This window comes from Lemur catta, chromosome 10 (assembly GCF_020740605.2).
Source record: "Lemur catta isolate mLemCat1 chromosome 10, mLemCat1.pri, whole genome shotgun sequence".
NCBI classification, from domain to species: domain Eukaryota; kingdom Metazoa; phylum Chordata; class Mammalia; order Primates; family Lemuridae; genus Lemur; species Lemur catta.
In genome coordinates this window covers 78,746,426-78,764,125 of record NC_059137.1, presented here as the reverse complement: position 1 = coordinate 78,764,125, position 17,700 = coordinate 78,746,426, and the positions used below count along the sequence as shown (strand labels likewise).

The 17,700-nt window shown below is 41.8% G+C and overlaps 1 pseudogene; it reads right to left on the bottom strand.

Annotated features, from left to right (window-relative positions):
* LOC123645704 overlaps nt 1-5,997 on the bottom strand; it is a 100,485-nt pseudogene extending 94,488 nt beyond the window's left edge.
* Nucleotides 5,998-17,700: the final 11,703 nt, after the last annotated feature.

Here is a 17,700-nt window from a genome sequence, read left to right as displayed (position 1 = left end):
CTTTGTAATGACCTCATCTGGAAATGTCATCAGAGTGAAAGCTGAGGCTTCTTGTGGACATGAAACTCCATCTGAATAGCCCCATCTAAACAAGCTAGGCCTTGCCCCTGGTCAGTCTGGCCTTGGTCTCTACCGGGGCCAGTTTCGTGCTCGTGGAAATGGCAACGAGAACAGATCTGAAGCTGTTTCCCCAGCTCACTTCCCCACCTTGGAAAGTCCTGACCCCCACCCCAAGCGCAGTGTCCCGCCCTCCCATCCCACCCCTGCCTGTGGAGCCTCTTGGGACTCACTCAGCTCTCAGTCACAAGTTCTGCCCTATCCTCCCTTGCACCACGACACCCCCTTCTCCTCAAGAATCTGTGCAAATGGTAAAGGAAAGAGAGATACAGCAACTCACCTACCCGACATAGAAACATGGTACAATTAACACGGGCCCTGCTTAAAAGAAACAAGACCAGGGAAAGGTATGCATTCCACCTGAGGTCAGAAAATAATCCCCAGAACTCCCCTGTCCACTGCTCATCCAGACACAGGCACGTGTAAGCCCTTGATTGTGTGGCGACACTTCCGTGGCCTGGTAGACATGCCGTGGGCTGAGAAGCAGAGCCAGCAACCACCCCAACGCGTGACATTTTCTTGAGCAAAATTCTAATAGAAAAGAATCTATTCCAGAGAGGTTTTCTGAGGAAACCCCAACTTGGGCAGCGATCCACTTGGGAGTGTTTGCTGAAGGAGGAAATGGAAAAGAGAGAGAAAGGCTTTTGGAAAGACCAAGTCCAAAGGATGCAGGCATTTTTAACAAGGGTGTGACGAGAGATAAAGGAAGATGGAGTCAGGTGTTCCTGGGCTTTGGGCTGAACTCTCTCTGTGGTTGGGAAAGGGATAGGGTTGTGGAGCTGTCAGAGACTGCACCCTGCACTGTTGCACCTGAATCCATCCCCGTGGATTCAGGAAGGCATTGAAACAGTCAGGAATGGATAGGAACCCAATACCCAGGTGTAACTAACTGCAAACATCCTGTCCCTTGCCCCACCTGGTCCTTCCCCTCTGGTGGTCCGGGCCCTCTGCACCGGCAGAGAAGGCCGGTCTGTGCGCCTGATTCACGCTGGGATCCAGGCTGAGTGGGAAATGCAAGAAACATGCCTGCTTTTCAGCTCGAGAAGCCTCAAAATCCCCAAGGAGGAAATTATTCTTTAATGCTCTCATATCTGGAAATATTTTGAAACTCCTGGGAAGAGTTCTCATGTCTTCTCCCTGCTTGGTTTCTATGTCTTTCAGGAGAACTCACGTTTGATTATGGATTGGGAGGGATGTCTGGGTTACGCTCTCTGAGAAACAATAGACACTCCTACCCTGCAGAGATGTGAACCTGTGCAGGTGCTGAGTAATATCAAGTTGTAAAGAGTCTTGAGAGTTTTTTTTCCCCCACAACATCTTGAAAGTATTTTCTCCGTGTCAGCTACGTGTTCTAATCCTAAAAGAAAGACCATGATACTTGGAATATACAATGTGCCTTTTTTCCCCTCAGCAAGGTGTACAATTAATTCCTTATGTTCTCAAATAAAATGGTGGAGCAGAAAGTGCCTCTCTGCTCCCTGGAGCTTCTAGGCACACAATAAGCATGTTCATCTTTTCATTTTCAGAAGCAATCACTGCACACCCTTGCCTGCAGGAGAATGAGTAGCTGGAGTTTCTTTCAATTATTTTCCCAAAGAGAGTCAAGGAAGTCATCAAGCCATCTGGTCGACCTTCAGCGGTCGTTTGCCATATCTAGGAGTAAACTGTGATGGCAAGTAAAGAGCTGGCCACAGGAATAAGAATCCTGGGGAAAGTTTAAGTGTTAAAAGATTAAAATTTATAAAAGGAGTAAACAGGAAAAGGGAATAGAGCCTCCTGATATTTCACACTCTCCTTCCTCCACGTGCATTTCTGCCATCTGACCTGCTGTCCCGGCTCTCACTCTGACTCACAATGACGGGTGATTTTCATACCTGCTCACCCGAGGGGAAGGGACAGAGAGAGAATCAAAGTCTTGGGGACCTCCCTCTCTGTAGAGGCAAGCCTCGACCTCTCAGAGGCTGAGCAGGTACCTCCAATCATAGAATTTTGGACAGATCGCTGGAATTCCAAACACATGCTGCCTGGCTCCTAAATCTCTGCTCCTACCCACCTCGCCATCATGGAGACCTAACCTGATCAATGAAAAACAAAAATCTTTATGAAATCAGAGGAAGACACACAAAACCAGTACACAAACTCATAAGAATTGGGCAAATTTTTGCACCAAAAGTGAGCTGGAGTAAAATAATTTCTTCCCAATGTCTCCCCATCTCCTCTAAAGGTGGACAGTATCTCTATTGTCCAAGGACACCTGAGGGGTAGACTATTATGTAAGAGATGATTGGGATTAGCTGTTGCCACCGCACCTCTGGATGTGGACAGGCACTCAGGAGGGATACCTGAGAGTCTGTGTTCTGCGTGTCAACATCTTCCTGGGTTCAGGAAACAAATCCTGAATACCCACCCACCACCCAATCCCAGCTCATGATTGGGGGGCATCTTAATGGTCTTGTCCCTTTAGGTCATCCTTGAGGATACTTTTAAAACAGATTTTAAGAATCTTACGCTGGCTGTTATTGTAGCTTTTAGGCTTCCTTTCCTGGAGAAATGACCTTAGCATATGGAATTTGGGTGGGAGACTTTTGCATTTGATTACTGTATATACTAAATTTAATAACTACTCAAATTCTTCCTTTCTTGGAGTATGGAAAGAGAGGACAATGAGAAGAAATTAAGGCTGTAGTCGGAGTTGAGATTTTAAGGCATAAAGCACCTCTGGATTGTTCAAAACACAGAAGAGATTACCTAATTTACCTGTACATGAGGCTGACCTTGGGTTCTGCAGTTTTTCAAGATAATAGTCTATTTTTCCCCATTGCCCAGAATTTTCCGGTATGTCAAGTAAGAGCTGTGCATATTTCTTATACTATATTTGATTTTTACATAGGAAGGAAAAACAAAAGAAGTTAAATTTATTGATTACTATGATGGACACCATGATGCATTGCCCAAGTGCACCTTCAATGAAAGAATTTTTGCTCCTCCTTCTGGGAACACTGTGGGCAGATAGTTGACAGCACTTTCAGGATGTCCTAATCTGGGGTCACCTAAAGTCACATTCTTTCCTGTGGTGGCCCCCATCCATGTTTGATTAATATAAAATTGGTAGCAATATAAAGGCCTGGCCATCTCAGGCCAACTCAGAACCATTCTGAAGGGCCATTGTAGCTTCACAGACCCTATGGGGTTGGTGAGATTGTCATTGGGTCTGCAGGTAGCTTGACTTCTCCTTCGAATCCATATTGCTTCTTTACCTTCCCTTCCCCAAGAGTTGACCTGAACATGTCCTAATAAATATCCTGCATGTTACTCTCTATGACAGTTGGTACCATATGGTGCTGTGCAAACAGCCCTGATATTTGGATCATAGACCCTGAGAGAACCTTTAGTATTATGGGTAAAGTGCTGGGAAGAGAGGCCATGTGGTATTAATGGTAAATCCCAGTGAAAGAAACACAGCACAAATACCTAGGTTCCAGAGCAAGAGCGCACCATCTGCAGCAGAAAATTGTATAACTTCTTAAAATCAACTCCTGGTATGCTACTAGGCTCTAGCAGCGATGAAGGATCTACCCATAGAGCACCAAATAATCATGATTTGGAGACTGCTTATTATGAGCTGAGCTCTGTTAGAACTACCAGTCAGGTAAGCTAGGTATGTTCCATCATAAGATGGAAGTGATACATCTTGGGTTAAGCATGACCAGTCTGAAGATACAAGTAATCTATACAAGCAGATAGTTCTGACCTCCCATTTCATCCACCACCAGGGCACCAGCACCTCCCCCTCAGCTCACACCTCTGGCCATCTGGGCTGTGATCAGCTGATGGAGGAGAAAAAAGCCTGAGTATTCTTCACAAATGAATTGGCTCGGTATGTGGGCACAGGTCAAAAGATTGATAGCAGCTGAACTACAGCCTTACTTAGGAGTGGCCTTAAAGGACAGAAGGGAGGTAAAATCCTTACCAGAGCTAGAAGCTGGCCACTCACCGTGGAAAGAGAAGTTGCTCAAAGTTGGAATATATACACTCATAGCAAGTGGAAAATGTCTTGACCAGCTAGTCAAGGCCTGAGAGAAGAAGTTGGGAAGATTGAGATTGAAGAGGTCTAGAGTAGAGGCATGTGACATGCATGTATGGGAGTGGCCACAAAGTGTGAAAATCTTTGTGTCACATGTATATCAGTCAGGGTCCAGTCTGGAGACAGAAACTACTCAGTAATTTCAACAGGGAAAGTTTAATATAAAGAATTATTAACTAGTAATAGGGGACTAACTACTAAGAGGTAAATAACTCTAAAGAATACAGGAATGACAGAAGGAGCAGTCAATATTCCAGAGCTCAGGCAGAGTAGTGAAGGAAGAAACACATTTGGAAAGGGACTCCATCTTAAGACCTGAGAAAATGTGGCTGTGCTCCACTGGGTCATGGGCAAGTTGACTGAGGTGCTGAAGGCCAAGACCGGGAAGCAGGAAACTACCTGCTGAGGTAGTGATGGAAGACTAGGGGAAGCCATCCTCTGGGGCACAGGTAGACAGGACCAGCCTATAATTTGTGGGACCAAGAGCAAAATGAAAATGCATGACCACTTGTTCAAACAGCAGGGAAATAAAATATAGTTAAAAGTTCTACAATATAAAGACTTTTAAGTTATTATTTATAAAATATAAACAGGTAATAGTGATACATGAAATAACAAACTTATAAATTATAAAAATTAATATACTATATATCATAATTTTATGTGGTATAATAAATTATAATACTTTATTAATGTGACATCCTGATTGATTATGAGATTTTTCTGACTCCCTTTTCTGAAAATATATAAAAACTTAGCAACTTTATTTTCAATGTTATAATTGAATGTAATGCCAATTGCTCTTAGCAATGTAAAATGATAAATAATTTTTAATTTTGAGAAGAGTCTTTCTGCTGATGCAACTGTCAGTGGAGCTGTTATGAGTATGTTATAGGCTGTAACAATATCAGGATAAGTTTCTGATGAATTCTTTTGAAATATAAATTTAAGTGCACCTAGAGCATAATTCTAAATCTTTTTCTAAAAAGATTTAACTCTTTATGTAAATCATTTTTGTTTTTCTTAATTTAATTTTAAATGTAAATTTATACAATGGCATTTTAATACTTTCTCTGACATTTTCTGCAATTTGTGGATTTGCTTAAGATACGAAAAGTGACTTCTGTTTTGTATATAAATTAAAATGCCTGTTACGTATTCTATTGCTCCATGTTCATTGACAAGAAAACATTAATTTAAAAATTACCTTTCTTGTCAATAATTGCTTCATTGGAAAGTTCATATGAAAATACTGTGTTTTTCCTATTGAATGCACTAATCTTTAAATTTAGTTTCTATTTATTAGCCTGTGGATATTTGCTTTCCAGTTCTTGCAGTAGGTTTCAAAACAAGAGATTCCGAACTCTTTAAAAAATTCTAATAGCTACCCAATATGCTTAATTGCAATGTCCATGTGACTGCTATTATTCACAAAAAAATAATATACAGAAAAAGTTTACTGGCTGAGCACAAGAAATTCCTATTCTGGTGTGGAAGCTGGAGAGTTAATATTTGTGCCAATGCCACAAGGACAGGCTCTGAGAATGGTGGCCAAGCTGGCCTCTCACCACAGGCCCCAGCATTGTGTCCATGAGGTGTCTGCTCTCTCTTCCAGTGCTGCGGCTGCCACCACTGCTGCTTCTGTTGTTGCTGCTGTTGTCCCAGCAAAGGCCACCCTCTAGGGGTCTGCAGAGTGTCAGACTACCCCGTGCATGCCTGTGTGTACCTGATGGCCAGGCCAACTGCTTTGCACTCATGCTCTCCACTGTCTGCTGTACCTGAAGATCCGAGCCCATGTGTGTACTCTCATCTGGTTATCTCCTCTGCTCAATGCATGCTCCATTGTGCCATTAAACTTGAACTACAAGACACAAGTACAAAATTATAAAATTATAAAAAATTTCAAGATAGCATCAAAAGAGCATCTAACCAAACATGGGACCTCTTCTGAGAGTGGTGTCCTGTACAACTGCACTAGAATGCCCGTGAGGCTGGCCCTGTTGGCAGAACTTGCTGGGAAGGTGAGCATCCCTGGGCATCCTGCATGCCACTGGCTGCTGCACTGTCACAGGAGCAAGCAGGGAAGATCACACCAGAAGCAGAAAGAGAAGTTGCTGTCTCTTATAGCTTCCCTCTAGTGCCCCCCTATTACCGTCTACTGCCAAAGCTTAATATTATGTCAGCTGGCAAAGAGAAATTGTTTTCAGGGTCCAGCTCTGGTATCACTAACAGGATGAAGAAGAATGGATTTGAAGTAATATGGTGCTGATCTAAGTTACTTTTTTTTAAATAAACCAAATAAATTTTATTATTCATTATTTTTCATGATTCACTTAAAGTCTTTATATCATTAAACAGTTAAAATGCTCAAAGTTCTGAAATGAACACTAAAGTTCCAATAATAGATAAGGCTTATTTCCAGAAACGTATGTTGCAAAAATTAATAACAACTTTTAGCAGTTGATCCAATCTACACATTTTTACTGGATTTTAGAGTTCACCCTAGTCATCACATCCCGAGAATGCAGATTGATTCTTCCCAAGCTGTTACTCTTAGTCTGTCAAACACTGGGAAAGGAACATTTTTTCTCTGTTGACTTGAGACTGTGTTTGAACTTATGTATATTCCCTTTCCATGTGGCATTTTACCGTAAAAATTTGTATTGCTACCTCCGGAATCCTTTCATTTTTACCTTTAGGTTTATATTGATGAAAGGATATGAATATCATAAAACAAATGAGATGTACAATGTTTCCATATAGTGTTCACAAAACCAGATATCTTGCTCATTTCACTTTTCCTAGAAAGTAAAAGTGGTCTGATTTTGCATCCCAATGTGCAGGGACAGAAATGAGTGTAGTCTATAGGACTAAAGGCAAAAAGAACTGTCCATAAAAAACTGTATTCCAGCTGATAAAGTTGATTTCCATGAGGATATGGGTTAACAATTCTGAAACCATTAAATACGAACAATTATGTAAATGAGTGGTGGGAGCCAGATTCTCACTGTTTTAGTTAGAGGTTATAGGTAAGCAAGGGAGAAGTCTAGAATGTTCCTTGTGGTAACATATTAGCATTGGAGACATCAGTATGAACTCATGTTTGGCTTAATACAGAAACAGATGGTTATATAGAGAGAGATTTATAGATATGTGTATATACATGAGTTAGTATACATGCATATATAGTATCTCCTTGATCTATTAGCTAAGAAGACCTAGAAACAATGACACCTCAATTGCCACAAGTACACCTAGCACTCAGATTTTGGTTTCTAACACCACTCTCTAATAAAAGGAAGCACAGCTCCTTGAAAAGATGGCTGATTCTAGTCTAGGGCAGGAAATATACAAGATGATGCAGAGCATCTGTAGTACCCAAAAGAAAGAAAGTGCTCAAATAAACAAACGAAGCCCTGCAACGATGGGGGTGAATCAAAAGGATCCAGATGCCAAGTGAAACAGCTCCAAATGGCCAGAGCTAGAATAATATAAACAACAAAATAAGTAAAATACTACTGGATTATTGCCCGAAGTATAACATAAGTATCCATGAGTTCATACTGATAAAAACAAATGATTGCATAAATTACTAAATAGGAGAGAAAAGTCAAATCTCCCATGCAGAAGAATTCTGAATAATTTATGTAGATATTTCATCCTGAAGGAAGTAGATCAGGAAAAGAGAAGGAAAAAAAGAGTAACTTTACATTGGAGAAACCTGACAAATACCACCTCACTCCAGGTGATCAAAGCTGATGTCAACAATGGTAAGTTCATGTTGATTGGATGTACCCTCTAAAAAATGTGATAAGAATAGCCCTTTACCTCTGTATTCTTCCTCCCCAAAGCACATTATTCTAGTTTAATCACGATAAGAACTTCAGACAAATCCCAATGGAGGAACATTCTACACAGTAACTCACAAGTGTTCCTCATAACTACAAAGTCAGCAGAACAAGAAATGCCTGAGTAACTGTCACAACCAAGAGAGCCAAAGGAGACACAGCTACTAAATGTAATGTCATATTGTGGATGGGATCCTAAAGCAGAAAAGGACATTAGACGAAATCCAAGTAAGTTTGAATAAAGTATGAACGCTGATTAATAATAATGCATCAGTATGGGTTCATTAATTGTGACAAATGTACCATAATAAATGTAAGATGTTAATAATAGGGGAAACTGGCTAAAGGGTAGACAAAAATTCTCTGTACTACATTCCCAATTATTATGTGAATTTAAAAGTTTGTTTGAAAAGAGAATGGATTTGAAGCTGAGAGGCAGTAACTTGACAACTGGTACAACACGTCAATGACCTTCAGAGAGCATCCACCTCTGAAGAGGCACTATATTGTCTCAGTCTGTTCTGTGCTGCTGTAACGGAACATCACAGCCTGGGACATTTATAGTAAACAGACATGGGTGAGGCTCACAGCACCATTCATCCTGAGGAAAATTCCCCCCCAGCCGTGAGGCGTGAAATTAAGCAAGTTATCTACTTTCAAAATACAATGGTGGGACAGGCATAGGATAGGCATTTCCATTCCAAATTGGGGAAAACAGACAAAGAACAGGCCCTGAGTAAGTCTAAAACTCAACAGGGCAAAGAACATTATGCCTAATTTTTTTTTTTTCTGTGTGTGTGTTAATAATTTTTTTATTCCAAAGTATTATGGGAGTACAAATGTTTTTAGTTACATGAATTGCTTTTGTAATGTTCCAGTCAGGGTTAAAAGTGTGCCTGTTACCTAGATAGTTGTTCATAGTACCCTTTAGGTAGGTTTTCACCCATCCTCTCCTCCCCCTGCCCCCTGCTTGATTGAGATTTCCTTCCCTCTATGCACATGTGTGGTCATCAGTTAGTTCCAATTTAATAGTGAGTACATGTGGTTTTTGTTTTTCCATTCTTTAGATACTTCACTTAGGATAATGGTCTCCAGTTGCATCCATACTGTTGTAAAAGGCATTAAGTCATCCTTCTTCATGACTGAGTAGTATTTCCTGGTATACATGTACTACATTTTGTTAATCCACTCATAAACTGATGCGCCTTTGGGTTGATTCCACATCTTTGCAATTGTTTATTGTGTTACAATAAACATTTGAGTGCAGGTGTCATTTTGATAAAAGGACTTCTTTTCTTTTGAGTAAATGACCTGCCATTTGATCCAGAACATGAGGTCTTAAAGCTGGAAAATAATCTCCTTTGAGAGACGTTAACATCGTGATCATCATGAGTAGGTAGGTTGCTCTTACACAATGGGGCAGAGACGAATTTGTTGAGCACCTAAGTGGTTGATGTATTGGGTGCTTCTTGATACTTCCTTGCCCAATTTTGATTGTAAATGAACAAGTGCCTCCTGAGAAGGGCTTGGTGACCAGGAGCTCAGGGATGCAGGTCTAGGTCACTGCACAGGCTAAACTACTAAAACCAGCAAAGTGGTGATATGGGGTAAGGGAATCTTGAAAATATAGCAGAGAAGGAAGAAGATAGTGTCTTTATATCACTGAGACCAACCACCATGGCAGGGACTGTAACTTGACTCGTGAACCTTTCTCTTCTGGGTTTTTCTCAGGATGAGAGGCCCAATGGAATTCTGGCAAGATATTCTCTGAATATATATGAAGCAGTAGCTCCAAGTGGTGAAAGGGTGGAATGTGGTGGACACAAAGATGTGCCCTCCAAATCCTTCTTCACTGTAGGACTTGTCACTTTGGCTCCTGGAAGTACAGAAGACAGCTCACAGCTGTTGGCACCTTCACAGATGGCTTTAGCTGCAGAAAACCATCTTGCTCAAGTCCATGTCCCTTCCTGGGGCAGCTCACGTCTAATGACTAATCAATGTGGGAGCCCAAAGTCCTGGATTTCTTGGCCAAACTCAGAGAACTCTTAAAGGCCATTGTAGTACCATGATTCTCCTTGGGGATAGGTTGAGGCTGCTATTAGGCCTATATTGCAGTTTAATTTCTTCCTGTGTCCAATTCTGTTTCCTTTTCTTCCCTTCTACAAGTATTGATCCCAGTGGTGCTCCTTGATAAATATCCTGCATTCTGTTCTCTATCCCAGCATCTGCTTCCCAGGGAATCTAATCTGTGACAAGTGTCTAATAAGTGCCAGGATCTATGCTGGGTAACTTATATTTATCATTTCTATTATTCCTCCTATCACCTTGTGAGATGTTTTGGATGATGGCTACTTTTAAGAGTTGAAGTGGGGCATCTCAAAGTTTAATTAGCTTGTCCAGGGTTCTATCCTTTATAGGATTGCCTGATTCCAGAGGCCTTGTCTGTTTTGTCTACCATGCTAGCTACAGCTGTTGTAGGAAAAATGAAATGGACACTAATAACGAATCCCTACCATAGACCAGACATTGTCTTAGGTACTTGTACCTACAAAATATCATCTAATTTTCACAGCAAGCCAATTAAAGAATGTTACCTTCACTTTTATGCATGTAATGTGTAAGACCAAGACAAAAAGACTTTCATAGGATAAGAGGCAAAGCTGTTTCTGGAACCCAGATCCGTCTGATTCCAAGGGAAGTACATTCTCCTCCAGGTCAAGCTGCTTACTCTAAGATGGAGGGTCATCCAGGGAGAATATGGGAGACCCTGAAATATGCATTTACCTAGAAGTAGCCCAAGCTATGCAATACTCATTGAGGTGTCTACCATAAGCCTGGGTATCTTCTTTCTCAGAATGAGTTTCAGAAATTTTTTTGGTGGGGTCCCCACCAGCTTCCTAAACCCTGTGGTTTAATGTATAATTAGGGTATGTACATAATTTTTGATCCAAAGCATGACACCTGAGAATGTCATGGGACAATAGAGGTAACTCAGGATGGTCATGGGCAAACAGAGAGAAATGCTCACCCCACTATTGGGAAAAAATGTTATGTTTCTTAGATGCTATTCTTCCTTCATACTGAGCTGGTATGACAAACCAAATCACGACATAAGGTGGGTTGTAAGAGAGAGTGCTTCAGAGTGATTCTCTGGAAGGTTTCAGCTTTAGAGCATTAATTTTCCCTAAAAAATTCACCCATGATCCTTGCCTCTTGGTCACACAGCGACACAAGTTCCACTCTGATATAAACACAGCACGTTTCCAAATTGTGGGATTGTTTTCCTTTAATTAAATGAAAGGGGGAGGTGTAGTTATTTTCAACTCCCTGCACAAATTTACTACCCAGTAGAAACCGAATAATGCATTGTAAGTAGTACTTATTCTATTTACTGTGCCGTCTATTGATGTGTGTTGGACTTGTTCTATTTTGGAGGCACTGCCATGGTAACTGGGCTCCTCACAAAGGCCTGTGTCAGAGCAGAACTTGAACACGGAGAACTTCAGATAAGTGACAAAATAAAGAACCAACCTCAGCAGGCCCAGAAATATTCATAACAATTTCATGCTTTACTCTGGGACAGATTTCTCCATGAAGATGAGAAATCTTAAGAGGCAGTTCATAAGATTTACTGGACATAGAACTAGTCTTGAGAAAAATGGTGGCAGAAAGTCTATTTTCACAGTCTCTTACATGTCCTGATCAACATCTGTGGCTCTGCCTCTTGTTTCATTTTGGTCTTTAGGTCAAGCTCACAGCTTTAGGCAGAAAGCACAAGCTGGTTTTCAGCCTTCAGAAAACCAGGGTGACTTTAGATGACTGGCCTTGAGTCCATAGACCTGAGACACAACCCTGGCTCTGCCTTTAACTGCTGAAGGGCTTTTTTTCAAACATGATTCTGTTTCCAAACTATAAACTTGGATGTAAATTTACAAACTTGTTACAAACAAGAGGGGGCCCTTGAGCTAAAGCCTTGTGCTCCTCTTGAAGTCAGTCCCAAGGGGGAGAGAGAGATTCTAATTGGTTCACCCTACTCTGCAGAACTAGCAGATCCCAGTATTCTCACGGGAAGTGGGCATCTAAGCTGTGTTCTACAGTCCTTGTCATAGCGACTAAGGATACTAGAAGGAAGTCTGCAAGAGCAAAACTCCTTTCCTTGTGAGAATTTCTTTTGGATCTTACTTAGAAACAGTCTCATCACTTTTACCAATTTCTCACTTCTGTAGGTTAACTAATAAGCATAAGCAATGAGCAGACCCTACTCTGCCTTCTTCATTTTTCCCACACCTTTCTTTTCCTTCTTGAACTCCCTCGGCCTATTAGCTCGGGCTAGTTTAGTCCCTGAGTCAGGCCTGGGAATGGAAAGGAGCTCATGTGCCCATAGGTAGCTGTGGAGTCCACCCTAGACCTTGTCCTGTTGTTCAGAGACGTGTGAGAATCGTCCTTCTCCTTTTCCAGTGGAGGTTTAGCTATTGCCTATGGCTTCATGAGCTAAATTGTCCATGCTTGAATTCCATCTAGAAGCAAGATGGGCACCACTTCTCAGGAGCCTCCTGAGAAGGACTAGAAATGAACAGCCTGACAAGGCTCTGTGTGATGACCGTGGGTCCCAGAGGGGAGGCTAACAGAAATGGCATCATCTTGCAAACTTCCCGGCCCAAGGAAGAAGAAGAAACCAAGGAACAGACAGGCAAAAGAGAAAATATGGAGGGATTTCACTGTTTATTGGAGAAATCGCACCTGCTTGGCTGAATAAAATTTGGAAGATTATCTCAGAATCACGTCTTCTCATCTCAGACATCATTTTCTAACACCCAAGATCTGAGAGGTGGCGGTAGATGCAGAGCAGGCTTAGCGCCCTCTCCTGTTTATTTCAATCAATGCTCCTGCAAAAAAGCATTCAGTCCCATCTCCTGATCCTTGGCATTCCCCCACCCACAGATCCCCCTAAAGCATTTCAGCCCTTGGCATTCCCATTTGCTCTCCCTCAGCCCCAAGCCTGAGCCAGAAGGCTTGAGTCTCTCAAAGATTCCCAAAGTTGAAGGGCCCCTGGGTCAGAAATAACACATGTGGGTCTTGGATTTAGAGCAGGCACAGCTTTCCTCAACTCTCACACCCTTTCAGGTTTTGGGGTTTTTTTAATTGATAATGGAAATCCCACATCTCTCTGATCCTACCTCTATTTCTCTTCTCTCAAATAGTCCTCTGCCATAAACTACAGAAACGACTGCCTTTCCACTCAACAGCCTTCTCCCTTGGGATCCTGGGTATTTCCAGTGGGGGGAGTCAGCTATCACGCTAGCTCTCACCTCCCTCCCTCATTTAATCAATTCTTACTCCAGTTTGTCAAACATTCCACTTGTCAATGACACATTTGCCGCAGGAGGTGGGGGGAGCCAGAGGTGGAGGTTATGGAGACAGCGGGACAACAGGTGTGGAGTTATGCTGTAGCTAGGGAGTTTTTTTAGGCTAAAAAGACTAAATAAGATGGCCAATGATTGTAACCTTTTTGATTTTTCTAAAGGCCAAGAGTTCAAGACTTGGGGAAACCAAAAAAAGAAAGGAAGGAAGGTGGGGGGAGAGAGAGAGAGAAAAGGAAAGAAAGAAAAAGAAAGGAAGAGAGAGAGAGAGAAAGAAAGAAGAAAGAAAGAAAGAAAGAAAGAAAGAAAGAAAGAAAGAAAGAAAGAAAGAAAGAAAGAAAGAAAGAAAGGAAAGGAAAGGAAGGAAGGAAGGAAGGAAGGAAGGAAGGAAGGAAGGAAGGAAGGAAGGAAGGAAGGAAGAAAGAAAGAAAGAAAGAAAGAAAGAAAGAAAGAAAGAAAGAAAGAAAGAAAGAAAGAAAGAAATGTTTGAATGTCCAAATCTGGGGTGAATATGTGTAAAGGAAAGAAGGAAGGAAGGAAGGAAGGAAGGAAGGAAGGAAGGAAGGAAGGAAGGAAGGAAGGAAGAAAGAAAGAAAGAAAGAAAGAAAGAAAGAAAGAAAGAAAGAAAGAAAGAAAGAAAGAAAGAAAGAAAGAAAGAAAGAAATGTTTGAATGTCCAAATCTGGGGTGAATATGTGTAAAGGTGTAAAGGCGAGAGAGGGTGGCATGGGGGAAGGAGGAAGACCAAGAGGGGGCTCTGTATTTTTAGGGGTGACAGAACACTTCCGGCCTGTGAAGGCTGGAGATGTTAATTATAGGACCTGTGGATGTCAGCAGAGATCTTTTAAAAGAATAACCCAAGTGCCTAAAATCCCCCCAAGAATACAGAGCCCGTTTTAGCAATGGCCGTCAAAGACAACAAAAGTGAAATGCGCAAATGCCTTCTACGCAGGGCGGTGCTGGGCAACCAGCTCCCTCGCCCGCCTTCCCCCACGCTGTTGCTAGGAGACCACAGGGCCATACTTCCATCATCTCCATACTTGCTGGGAGATTGAGTAATTGGTGTCTGCATGTGCGTGTGCTGCTTCCCAAAATATCTCTTTAAAAAGACGTGAGAGGGATGCGGAGCCAGTAGGTAGGATGATGGGGGTGGACTGTGTCCCAAGGGGGCAAGCGTTCCGAGAGCCCAGGCTGAAGCTGAGAAGGGGGTGGGGACCCACGCAGGGATAGAGACAGGGAGCTGTTGACAGCTTTCCCGGATTCTTTTGCATCCTCCGCCTTGTGATTTGGGACTGATCTCCTAAGCGGAATCTGGAAATTGGTGGGGACAACTAAAATTTAGGTAGAAATGTAGTTTGTTTTTTCCTTCTTATTATTGATACCCAGCAAGGCTAGCAGAAAGATTTTAATTTTATTTTGTAGATATTTAAAATGTAGATGCACACACTTTATAGTGCTTGGTGATAGGTGTTAAATCATGTTTTGTGGGAGGGGGGTAGATGAGAAAATGGGGCATGCATGTGAACACACACACAACACACACACACACACACACACACACACACACACACACACACACAGGTGATGAAAATGTCTGCTTCAGTTGCAGGGAACCAGTGAAATATACAGCTGGGGCTCATATCTTTAGGGTTTCTGAAAGTTAGGAAGCCTGAAGGTGAAACTTGGCCCTGCCTGTAACGGTTTCATAACTGTCTATGCCTCAGTTTCCTCATGTGTAACCTGACAGTCTTGAGCTAGTACACCCCCAAGGTGTGCTCCAAACCTCCAACTTTCCTGATACGTTGTCCCACCTTCTCCCCACAGACAAGGGGCAATGTCATATTATTTCTTTGTGGAGGTGCTCAATTCTCTCTTTTAATTAACAAGAAAAATTAAATTGCTGCCTTTTATACTTTTTCAAATATCTATTCAAATACCTATTGCTGAAAGTCTTGAAGACTAGATTAGGAAGCAGAGTAACTGACTTTTAAATTTTGTTATTTTCCTTTTTGTCACACTTGTCTGATAATACTTAACATGTTCAAAAATCTGATTTGTAATAGCATCACTTTCTTTTTTTTAATCAATGGTGGAAGGAGGCAGCGTGTGCAGGATATGTTGACTCTATTCTGATATCGTACATGAGAACTAAGAATCTGAAGAGTTTTTCTTAAAGTCGCTGGCCAGATGGTTGAATGTTCTGGAATTCTATCAAGAATTAGGAAACTTACCTGCTAGTGTCAACTCTGTCACTAACTTGTGGAACTATGACCAGATCCTTATGTGTAATAACGGGGGTGTGTCCCCTGTGTTCTAGTCCTCATAGGAAGGTTAGGAAGGAAAACGCCACAATATATGTAAATTCACTTTGGAATGTAGAAAGGGTGCACAGAATGTACTGCATTCTTTTCACTGTGTGCTTGGGAAATTTATTCATTTATTCAGAAAGTATTTTTTGAGATACTGCTGCTGCCAGGCCCTCATTAGGCATTCATTCACGTGGTACATACACATGGTCAATGCCCTTCATCATCCATCCCATGCTCTGCAGTTCTAGGGAAAATGACCTCCCATTACTACAGAAAACTTCATTCTCAACAGCTGCATCCTCTGAGTACTACACATTCTCCTAGGCTGAACCTTTGCACAGTGTGAAAAATGCTCTCGAATCACTCCCACGAGTGTCTGTCTTATTTTGTTCTTGAACACTCCCAGTGACACAAACCTCAGACACTTTACTTCCTGTGTTAATGAATGCCAATGCCTAATCATTGTACAAGCAGATGTTCCTTAGGAAAAACAAATAAAATTAAGGCTATCTTTAGGTTAACAAACACCCCCCACCCCCACCCTTGGCTGAGCAAGCAGCTAAGCAATGCCTTTCACCTTTTTTTCCCTCTCACATTAGGGATGGCAAAGCTTGCTATCACATGAAACACCCAGACTTCCTCATCTTGCTTGTTTTTCACAGCACCCAGAGAGATTTTTGGATGGACCTTGAATACAAGGGCTGTGAGAAGTTCTATTCGTTGTGTTGACACCATTGATAAATTGTTTTTCCTGGAGAAGAGGAGGCAGACCTCACTTTTAACCTCTCCAATCCCTTAAAAAGTAGTTTGCCCCTTGTGCCAAGAATAAGATGAAGCCTGGAGGACAGGTGAGGGAAAATGAACCGATGCCACTATAGAAAAACCAGGGATTGTGGGCTGGGTGTTAGCATTACCAGGCAGAGCTTGGTTCCTTGCCCTTTCTTCTGGGTATTTGGCAAGCATTCCAGAGTTTTTAGAAGGGGAATGGATGTGGGAGGAAGAGCACAAGGAAGTCATAAAGGGATGCCAAGTAATAATGAATAAGAGTTATTTTGTGCACTCCCAGGAGATCTGAGCCCATCGGCAGTAGTTCCAAGGAGGCAGATGTTGGTTCAGCACCAGGAAGTCCTTACTAAGGCAGCTTTGCAAAATGCAAAGGGACTAGGGGAAGAGGAAAAGGGGAGGTGTTCAAATAGAATTTCCTCTCACTAGGGCTGGACCCCCAGCAAGGATTGTCCTCTATCACCCTTCCGAGCCTATGGGTCTGTGATGCTGTAGGAGACCCTAGGGAGTTATTCTGATCCATATTCATCCCTCTGCCCACACCCCACATCTCAAGCTTTATTAAACCCAGTGCCAGAAAGGCCACTACTTGCATCCAAAAAAGTTCTGTACTCAAACTAGGGAAGCATTAAATAACTTTGCAAAGTGCTTTTGGAAAGTCCACTATAGAAGAGTTGCCTGGTCAAGCAGAATTGAACAAAATAGTCATCATCTTAAAGATGCTACAAAATTATTTTTATGCTTTTATATTTGGCTGTAATTGCCTCATTTCCAGCCAGTGTGGAGGGAGGTGCTCTCCAAGGAATGCTTAATCTCTTAATTTTGAAGACAATGGATTCGTTTTTTAAGGGGAAACCACCATGGTAACTCAATTGTCCACTTGAAAATAAAAACTTAACTTTTTCATTCATGGTGTCCTTGCTTCTTCTGGAAGCTTGTCTGGGATCCCCAAACTGGGTCAGAAAGAAAAATGGCTTTGTTCACACTTGGGAGCACTTGAAGTTATTTATACTAAAAATTTGTTTTATGGTTTCAAAGCATGGATTATCTCATTTGAATCTGGAAAAAAAAAGCTGGTATTATATAGTTTATAAGTGAGGAATCTAAGGCTTAACAGGGCTAGAATGACTTGCGTAAGGCTGCACCCCTTGTTTCTAAGCATATTAGAGACGTCAGTCTACCATAACTACCTGCCTCGTC